Source organism: Lepus europaeus, chromosome 2 (assembly GCF_033115175.1).
Source record: "Lepus europaeus isolate LE1 chromosome 2, mLepTim1.pri, whole genome shotgun sequence".
Taxonomy (NCBI): domain Eukaryota; kingdom Metazoa; phylum Chordata; class Mammalia; order Lagomorpha; family Leporidae; genus Lepus; species Lepus europaeus.
This window is the reverse complement of record NC_084828.1, coordinates 142,953,307-142,964,109: the sequence shown is the minus strand read 5'-3', so window position 1 is coordinate 142,964,109 and position 10,803 is coordinate 142,953,307.

Sequence of the window (10,803 nt, the reverse complement as noted above, 5' to 3'; positions counted from 1 at the left end):
GGCGAGACATAGCCCAGGTACTAAGAGACAAAAACTGCCAGCCCAGAATACTATATCCTGCAAAGCTCTCATTTGTGAATGATGGTGAAATTAAGACTTTTCATAGCAAACAGAAACTGAAAGAATTTGTTGCCACTCATCCTGCCCTGCAAAAGATGCTTAAAGATGTGTTACACACAGAAACACAGAAACATGGTCACCAATATGAAAGAAGGTAAAGGAAGGAAACCTCACAGCAAAAGACCACAGGAAGCTCAATTTCTCTTTGACATAGAATTAAAATCTGATTCTCTGTTAAAGCAATGTGTTAAAGTAATCTATTATGTTCTCTTGATGTCTGTTAAATACTAATTGTTCAAAAACAGCTGAATTTTTATTAAGAGCTATGGGTTATTTATTTATTTATTTATTTTTGTTTTCAGTTGGTGCAGCCTTTTTTTATTTTTTATTTATTTTTTTTATTAAACTTTTATTTAATGAATATAAATTTCCAAAGTATAGCTTATGGGTTACAATGGCTTCCCCCCTCCCATAAATATGTGCTTATTTTCAAAAATTTGAATAATCACCTTGTAACAATGATCAAATTTGGTCTATGTTATGTCATGATTTTAAGAAATCTTATTTCAACCAGATATTTTGGATTTTGAGCCTTCTTGGCATTCTTGACAGGCATTCAAAAAATCAAAGTCTCAAACAATCTGGTCTCTAAAATTTCCAGTAAATCTTGGACTTTGGTTTTTCCAGTTTGGGCCCAACTGAAAAAATCAAAGGACCTATGTCTCTCATCTTATAGAGACACCAAGTAATCAGTCTATTTGGAGTATATTAGAAGTACTGTCAAGATGTGATGTGGTACCAGACTTTAAGTTTCTATAATGGAAAATGCTATTAATACAAATGTTTGAGAATTAAAAAGTCTAATGATCTTGTGTTACTTGACATGATAGTTATCTTAATGAGAAAGCCCCAGAGGCTTAAAGGGTTAAATACTTGTAAAATCCTACAGGTGCTTTCAAAAATACTGTGAAGTAAGCAAGTGCCTCTTGTTGGTTGATGAGTTTATAATTTTAAACATGGCGACTTAAAGTCTTTTGTCATCCACAGTTATATATGATGTGCTGCTCATAAAACTAAAGCATTGTTGGTTCTGTGTTTAGCTGTCCTCCTAGAGGTTCCTATGGACTTTTTCCAGCCACTTTTATTGTATTCAGTACTTTGGGATGGCTCTGTAAACAGATGAAGCCAATAATGTATTAACAGTACCAACTGAGAGAAAGTATGGTTAACTGAGGTTACTAAAAAGAAAAAGCAATTCAAATCAATTGGCAATCTACAAAAAGAGTTAAATATTTTAAAAGCTATTATTAAAATTGCTATATTGGTCTATTATGCTATATTATATGTGTGTACATATTGTATGTCCACGTGGGGAAATTTTATTAAGAGTTTTATTTTAAATGGCTTATAGATAAGATTGTCCATAAATTGAAGCTGCTAAAATCAATCAAAGATACATTTTAATTTGTGTGACCTGAATCTGTGTATCATATGTTTTAGACTTGTTGGTAGAAAGAAACTAAAAACATTTTATATGTTTGTGCTTAAGTTTACTGGCTAAACAAACTACACCATGTTAGATATTTAAGAGGTGTTTTCAAATACATGATTCTTAAAATTTATAGAAGGCATTGGACCTTCTGGTAAATGTTTTCTTAAGTTGTTATCTAATGGTTGAAATGGTTTGCTAAGTATTCATGTGATATTGCTATTGTCAGCAAGCGATCTAGGACTTGCTCCCTCATTTCTCTATTCTAAGCCCAACTTGTTCTTTCATTTCTCTATTCTCTTCAAGGTAGGAAACTAATTCTATTATGAAGGAATCTGTAGGATGCACAATTTAATCTTTAGACCTTATAAAAGAGATGGCTAACATTTTTCTGCAATAGCATAGCCAAAATAAGAACTTAAATAATAATCGCATAGCTAGATTCACTTCGCCATCAGCGAAGTATACAGTAAGTAGAAAAAACCTCCCTTTCAGACCAAAGGGAAAGAAAGTTTTAAAGTGAGAATATAATTTTCCTCATGGGCATTGTCTACCTTAGAAAAAGTACTAGAGAACATGCCTGTGACTATAGACTTGTAGTTCAGGCCACCGAAGATTAGAGATGGGACTTGGGCACTCCCTTGACTTGCATCCTCTGGTCTGCTTTAACACAAACCAGGAGGAAAAGAAAGCTCGGCATCAGAAGCAATGGGTGGCAGGCCTATTAATGGCTGATCTGTACAGTGATCTGCCCTCAAGGAGACCCAACAGGCCAGTCCACTGCAGTGGCTTTCAATGTGGTAAGCCTGGGCTTCAGCAGAAGTCAGCTTGTGAAGAGCCCTGGCAGCTCTGCCAAGAGTTGGATCACTGGAAATGGACCTGCCCTGGAGTCGAAGGATGCCCAGGTCAGAGCCACAGATCTTATTGGCTCTAAGCTGAAAAGCCCTTCACTCAGCCCAACTTCCAAAGTGACCACTGCAGCTGAGGGGATGGTCAAGTAGGGTCAGCAACATTGCAGGCAGAACTGTAAATTTCTTGTTAGAGATGCCACCTGCCTTTACCTGGCCAGCTCTCCTCCCAGGCCAGCCAAGTAATGAAAGTCAACAGAGTGCCTTCCCCTAGGAGGTTCACACCTCCCTTAGGATATACTCCATGTGAAGAGATAGATAGGTTTGGGCCTCTGAATTTACAAGGCCTAAAGCCCACCAGATTATTATCAAGCCCCTTCTATCAGGTTCTATTTGCCTCTCAATCAGAAAACTTAATTGTAGCTTAGACAGCACCTTTCTTAGCTCCTCTAATAATGACTCTGTCCTTTGTTCTAGACCCTGTCTAGTGCACTTGGGCCTCATTCCTTTGTAATCATAACCTCTACTCTACCACCAATGGCTCTACTCCCAACATGTGTGTACTGATGGTCCTCTTCCCCACTTAATGCTGTATAATTGTTCAAACCTGGTAAATGCCACTCTTAGGATCATTGGTTACTATCCTCACTCTGGCTTTTATGACCTTGTCTAAATATGATCAGAGTCGGCAAACTTGGAAGGCTTCCATAGCCTTGGCAACTCATGACGACAGCCTAGGATGGTTACTGGCGCCATAAACTAGAGTGTCAATTTGTTGGGTCAACAACAGGAGCCACTGTGCACTTGCTCCTCATGTGGGATCTCTGTCCTTAATGTGCTGTACATTGTGATTTAATGCTATAACTAGTACTCAAACAGTATGTTTCACTTTGTGTTTCTATGTGGGTGCAAACTGTTGAAATCTTTATACTAAATTGATCTTCTGTATATAAACAGAATTGAAAATGAATCTTGATGCAAATGGAAGGGGAGAGGGAGCGGGAGAGGGGAGGGTTGCGGGTGGGAGGGAAGTTATGGGGGGGGAAGCCATTGTAATCCATAAACTGTACACTGGAAATTTATATTCATTAAATAAAAGTTAAAAAAAAAACACTAGCCACTGCTGTCTGCAATAGCCAGTTAAACCCAGAAATATTCGCAGTTGTCTCTTGTGAAGGGTATAGACTATGTCAGGATGATCTTTAGTCTATTAGGAGAGAATGCTTTTCCCTCAAAAAGGTCATACAGTATAATGCAGCAGAGGGTGTGTTATCAGAAAGCAGAGAGGAGTATTTTGAGTCAAGGACCCAAGGGTTGCAGTTAAAGGCTGGGCCGTAGGGGAAAACATTTGTGCTATTTGACATACCAGCCATAGGGTATGGCATTGTAGCTCTGTGGATTAAGCTAACACCCGGGATGCAGCTTCCCACATGGGCCCTGGTTTAAGTTCCACCTGTTGCACTTCTGATCCAGCTCCCTATTAATGTGCTTGGAAAAGCAGCAGAGGATGGTCCAAGTCCTTGGGCCCCTGCACCCTTGAGGGACTAGGAAGAAGCTCTTGGCTCCTGGCTTTGGTCTGTCTCAGTCTTGCCTGTTGTGGCCATTTGGGGCATGAACCAGAGTATGCATGATCTCCATCTCTCTCTGTGTAACTCTGCTTTGCAAATAAATATGTAAATCTTTTTTTTTTTGGACAGGCAGAGTGGACAGTGAAAGAGAGAGAGATAGAGAGAAAGGTCTTCCTTTTTGCTGTTGGTTCACCCTCCAATGGCCGCCGTGGTTGGCTCGCTGCGGCCGGCGCATCGCGCTGATCCGATGGCAGGAACCAGGTGCTTCTCCTCGTCTCCCATGGGGTGCAGAGCCCAAGCACTTGGGCCATCCTCCACTGCACTCCCTGGCCACAGCAGAGAGCTGGCCTGGAAGAGGGGCAACCGGGACAGGATCGGTGCCCCGACCAGGACTAGAACCCGGTGTGCTGGAGCCGCAAGGTGGAGGATTAGCCTATTGAGCTGCGGCGCCGGCCGTAATAAATCTTTTAAAAAACGAAATACCACCGGTGTCATATGTTTATCCAGGGAAGATCCAAGCAAAGGCAGAAACACTAAATATATTAACAGAAGCATTTGAATTGTTATTGAAAATGGTCTTGGTATGGATTTTAGGAGACTTTTCAGACTGTTGTTGAGCCCCAGGTTTATGGAGAGAAAGATGTTGTAGGTTTCCTGCTGAGTAAGTCCCATCAGGTTTTGCCATCCAGGATTTAGCACCTGTGATTCTGTCCAGTATGTGGATGAGTTGAAATGTCAGGTAATCCTAGATCATCTGTACCCAAAGGAATCCTAATCTCTTCCATGAATATTTGGTGGTCTTGTCTGGAATAGGGAGACTTGCTATTCTTAATTAATCTTCAGTGCAAAGTTTAATTCTACAACAGTTGCCTAAATACCTGGTACATAAGAGAATGAACCTTTCAAGGTAACTGGCATTTTAGGTTTTTGGGAGAGTTGGTGGAAAGGGTCGAGGGTATGGGTAGGGAGGATGGGAGGAAGGAGCCATCAGAGGAGTGGGTAGAGAGGTTGGAAGGGTAAGGGGAAGAGGAGATCTGGATGTAGGACCAGGATGCACAATTTAATGGGGAAATGAATCTAGCTTGTTGTTTACTCAGTGCTCATAAGCTTTTGACAAAGAATCTTTTTGTTTTTTTATTTTTTGGTGCTATTTAAAAAGATTTATTTATTATTATTTATTTATTGAGAGGTAGAGTTACAGACAGAGAAAGGGAAAGACAGAGAGAAAGGTCTCCCATCGCTGGTTCAATCCCCATTTGGTTGCAATGAATGGGGCTGGGGCAATCTAAAGCCAGGAGCCAGGAGCTTCTTCTGGGTCTTTCACACAGGGGCAGGAGCCCAAGCACCTGGGCCATCTTCTTCAGATTTCCCAGGCCACAGTAGAGAGCTGGATCAGAAGAGTAGCACCCAAGATTGGACCAGCACCCATATGGGCTGCTTGCACCACAGGTGGCAGTTTTACCTGCTATACCTTAGCAGCAGCTCCTACCAAAGAATCTTTCCATGAAGCCAAATATGCTATGTGTAAGAGATGCACAAACCAAACCAGTCTAATCCTGCCATGGGGAGAGTGCTTGTAAATTCACAGCTGTCCCTTCTGCAGGCTGACATCCCACATCCTTAGGTGTATACTGGTTTATGTTGGGTGATTCCTGCATCTCTTCCAGGATGTGTAAAGACCCTTTCCTTAGGATGTACCTTACTGGGCTATTTGTGCCTGAGCTACTTGCATTGTCGCAAAGAGAGGCTGTGAGAGCAGATCTTGTGGTGGGTGCATGTTGTCTTTCTAGGCAGAGATTTCTGATTGATTTCTTTGAAATGTAGAGCAGCAGCAGAGAGAGAGGGAGAGACTGATAGATCTTCCATTGACTGGTTCAATTCCCAACTGGTGCCATGCCTAGGGCTGTGCCAGGCCAAAGCCAATAACCGGGAACTTCATCTGGGTCTCTGATTGGGTGGCATGGGCAAAAGTGATTGGCCCATCATCTGCCATTTTCCCAGGCACATTAGCAGTGAGCTGGATGAGAAGCAGAGTTGCCAGGACTCACACTGTGCTCTGATATGGGATGGGATGTTGTGGTTGCAAGCAGTGGCTTAATCCCTTGTGCCACAATGCCGGCCCATTCTGCATCATCTTAAGAGCTTTACTGAGGAGGGGAGGGGGCCACTCTTGCAGCCAAGAGATTGGGAGGCACCTGCAGATTTCAAATACTGAAATCTATCTACCTGGTTGTTTTCATCCAGTGTCAGGGCCCAATCAGGGCTGTGACCTCACCATTACACACTTCTTTGAGAACTTTAACCTTTTCTTGTACTCCACTGTCCTACAGTAAATCCTGGGTCAGACACACAGTATCCCCTCAATCACCCCACCATTAGCCTGGGTCAGGAAAGGCTATTGGTATGCTGCCAAGGGCCTATTTGGATCTCATATTGAGTTTTGATTGGCAATCACTCTGTTTCATAAGTGCACTGACTCTCCTGGAACAACCATTTCACCCCATGCTATTTGTACATATTAGCTCTTGTAATGATTTTGTGCCCCACATTTTCCCAATGCCCAGAATACTGCAAATGTCAGTGTATTTGCTTCCACCAGAGCACCAGTAAGTTCACCATGGATTCAGAGCTTATCCACATTGCTGCAGCATGTCACGAGTTATTCAAATTCCGTTTTATTAACTGCTTTCCTACGACAACTCCTGGCCCATTTGGGAAGATGGAGATATAGAAGCAGGAATTTGAGAGAATGGTGACTATATGGCCAGGCAGATAGAGAAGTTGACCTGGGATGCTACTGTAACAAAGGCCTCATCCCACTCACAGCTCAGAGTTGAAGGATGTGGTGTGGCTGAGCTACCTGCTAATGGATCAGTCACTGAAGTTCCCTACCTATGGAGGCAGAGGGTTATTCCTGGGAAACAACCCATCTTAGCCAGCTGTTACTCCAAGCAGTGCTGATGGGAGGGCCAATGGGTGGTCCACCCCAGCATCACTACCTCACTGACACTGGAAACTGGTGTACTCAGGCAATTGCTTGAGGATGACAGCTGTGATTTCTGAGTGGCAAAGTCCATGAGCACCACAAATGCTGTCTTATAAAGAACATAAGCAGAGGCCAGTGCCGTGGCACACTAGGCTAATTCTCCACCTGTGGCACTGGCACCTCGGGTTCTGGTCCTGGTCAGGACGCCGGATTCTGTCCCTGTTGCATATCTTCCAGTCCAGCTCTCTGCTGTGGCCCGGGAAGGCAGTGGAGGATGCCCCAAGTGCTTGTGCCCTGCACCCACATGGGAGACAAGGAGGAAGCACCTAGCTCCTGACTTCGGATCGGTGTAGCATGCCAGCCTTAGCGGCCACTTGGGGGTATGAACCAATGGAAAAAGAAGGCCTTTTTATCTGTCTCTCTCTCTCTCTCTCTCTCTGTCTCTCTCTCTCTCACTGTCTAACTCTGCCTGTCAAAAAAATGAAATAAAATAAAAAATAAAAAGAAATGGCATAGCTGGGACTGCAAGTGACAAAAAATGGGATGCAGTGTCCCAAGCCACCACTTGACCTGCTGAGTCACGATGTCTGCCCCTTGCTTTCAAACTTATAAAAAAAAAACATAAGCAGAATTTTGAAAACAGGCAACGATAGCATATTAAGATGAAGGGCACAGGGATAGCATCACTTGTTCTCTCAGCAGTTCTGGAGATTGCAGAGGGGTTCAGTGTATAGGAGAAACTGATTTTTTTTAAAATGAAACTTGAAAGGCTTAGTTCTCGAGATGTGAAAGGTCACAGGTTGCAGCAGACAGCTTTTCGAACACTGAACACACCTGACTGAACTGTGGAACATCAAAGTCAAGAAAGCCAACAGCCTCATCTCATACGAGGAAAAGACAGCAGCCATGGCAGACTTCGAACATGCACTACTAGAATGGCAGGGAAAGGAATACAGGAGTATCTTGAAAGGAGTGAGAGAGTGTAGGCAGTATTTGAGAACTTCAAACCCACCTGAAACCTAACACATACTAGCTTGAAGGTGTGATTGAAATATGTGCAGATACACAAAACTAAGATTTGCCACACAGGCCATAGCTGAAACAATTCTTAGAAAGCACACCTCGGTAGGACAAGAGATACCGAGGAAATGAAGCCACGAAATGCAAGTACAGAAAGTGGGCAAAGACACTGATAACATATGTCAGTAAATCTAAATATAATGAATGGTCAGAAAAAATAACATCTTGTTTTTCAGTAGTAATTTATTTTTCATGAAATATAATACAAACTTGGCAAAAGAATGGACATGAAAAATTAGCAATGCTGTCTAAAACATTAACCCAACACAGAAACAAAAATTAAAACCCCAAACAATCAAGACTAGAAGTAGAATCATTCATAGAAAATGGAATCGCTGACATGTGAAGATACTCAGTGGCTAGAAGTGTAAACAGTCCAAATTGCCACAGGAATCGATTCAAAACCAAACCACAGTCACGTTAGTGCAATGAGAAAACCATTTCTTAATATTTACAATCTAAAGGTGGTGCTACAGTCATTTCATCCCTGATGCACCACACTTGTTTTGTTTTCTCTTGTGCCAGGGTTCCACACATAGAAATAGTCCCAAGGCTCCACACACCTATTTGATATACATTAACAATTAAATGCCAAACCTCAAAATAATCTGACAGTCTTTGTAGTCAGATAGCCGAAAAATGAGCATAGAAATCTATCGTATTTTCTTGGGCAGAATGAGTTTAAACTAATTTCTTAAGTAGGACAAGGGTTGTTGACAATCACGTCCAGTAAAGATCACAAACTATGGTGAAATTCCAAAGCATTAACCCAAGGCTTAAGACAGGAATATTGCTATCAATTATACAGTTCAACCTGGATTTCAAGCAAAATCCGGTATAAAAATGTAAGAAAAAAAAATAAGTGTCAAAAGAGAAAATATTATTGTCATAATCAACCAAGAGAATCTACCAATGAAACACTACAGAAATTCAATAATTCTGTCGGATGTCAGATCAATAGAAGAAAGAAATTATTTCTATACATTAGCAACAATGTGCAACATATATTCATATTTCCTGTGACTTCCAAGATTCTGATGAAACCTCAACTCACAAAGATACACCCACCCTGCCCCCAAACCAACGCATCCAAATCCCACGGGAAATTCCTGTAATGCATGCAAATCATTTTATTTCAGGAGTAAATGGGGAAAACACATTTCGTTTCAAAGATGGAAAGTGCTGTTGAAATACTTAGGTGAACCCTGTGTGATATATTTGTCCTGAAGGTCAAGACTGTTACAAAATTATTCATTGATGAAACAATGCAATCAATTCAATAGATATACATCTATTTGTTTATTGGAAAGGTAGAATGTCAGAGAGAGTTAAGCTAGAGAGAGATCTTCTGTCTGCTGGTTCACTCCCCCAAATGACCACAGCAACGATGGCAGGGCCAGGAGTCAGGAACTCCTGCTCATAGCTTTCTGCTATGGCCTGGGAAAGCAGTAGAAGATGGCTCAAGTCCTTAGGCCCCTGCACCCACGTGGGAGACCAAGAAGAGGCACCTGGCTCCTAGCTTCAGATCGCCCTGGCTCCAGCCATTGTGGCCATGTGGGGAGTGAACCAGTGCATGAAAGAATGAAAGACCTCTCTCCCTCTCTCTTTCTCTGTGTGTGTGGGTGTGGGTGTGCACCTCTCCCTCTGTGTAACTTTGCTTTTCAAATAAATAAATCTTAAAAAAAGTGAAAAAGGAACTTTAAGAGGCACTCCCACTTCATGGCAAGGCTGCTCCTCTAATGATTGGAGCCCATACAGGAGGATATTATCTGTAAGGTAAAGCAGCTCGTTATGGCAAACGAGTAGCCTTAAGCAATGTTAGGATCTCTTCTAAACCCTCAAAGGGCTGTCCACGGTGACAGTGTTCCAACAAACACGGCGGACATGCTTGAAACCTGCCGTGCCTTCTGTAGGAAGTGTGGCACGTGCCAGCCCCTCAAGAAGGATGAGGATTCTGTGTGCCCAGGGAAAGCCCTGTTGTGACAGGAATCAGAGTAGTTGTGCTGGGTCTATCAAGCAGATTTTCCAGGGAAAAGGTTACAGTCACAGAGATCGTGCTGAGGTTCGAGTGTGGTGGGTCCAGCTGTAGATTTAAGAGTGTCAGAAAACAGTAGAGGATGGCTCAAATCCTTGGGTCCCTGCACCCATGTGGGAGACCCGGAAGTAGCTCCTGGCTTTGGATTGGCACAGCTCTGGCCATTGTGACATTTAGGGAGTGAACCAGCAGAGGGAAGACCTCTCTCTCTCTCTCTCTCTCTCTCTCTCTGTCTCTTTCTCTCTCTCTGCCTCCCATAACTCTGCCTTTCAAATGCATTATTTATTTAAAAAGAGGGAGAGAGAGGGAGAGGGAGAGGGAGAGAGAGAGTGAGAGAGAGAGAGATGCAGGTGGTTTCAACTGGGGCTGATGAGAGAAAGGGCTGAGTGATCCAGCCCTGTGCTTCACCTTCTGCTGTATCATGAAGGCAGTCACATCTCTTTTTGAAAGATTGATTTTTCTGTTTATTGGAAAGAGTTACAGAGAGGGAGACACACCCACACACACATACAAACCGAGGGAGACAGAGAGTGAGAGTGAGAGAGAGAGAGAGATAGACAGAGACAGAGAGAGTGAGAGATAGAAGCAGAGAGAGATTCACTCACCCAAATGGGTAGAGCTGCCAAGGCTAGGCCAGATTGAACCCAGGATCCTGGAACTCCATGCAGGTCTCCCACATAGGTGCAGGGGCCCAAGCACTTGAGCCATCTTCTATTGCTTTCCCAGATGCTTTAGCA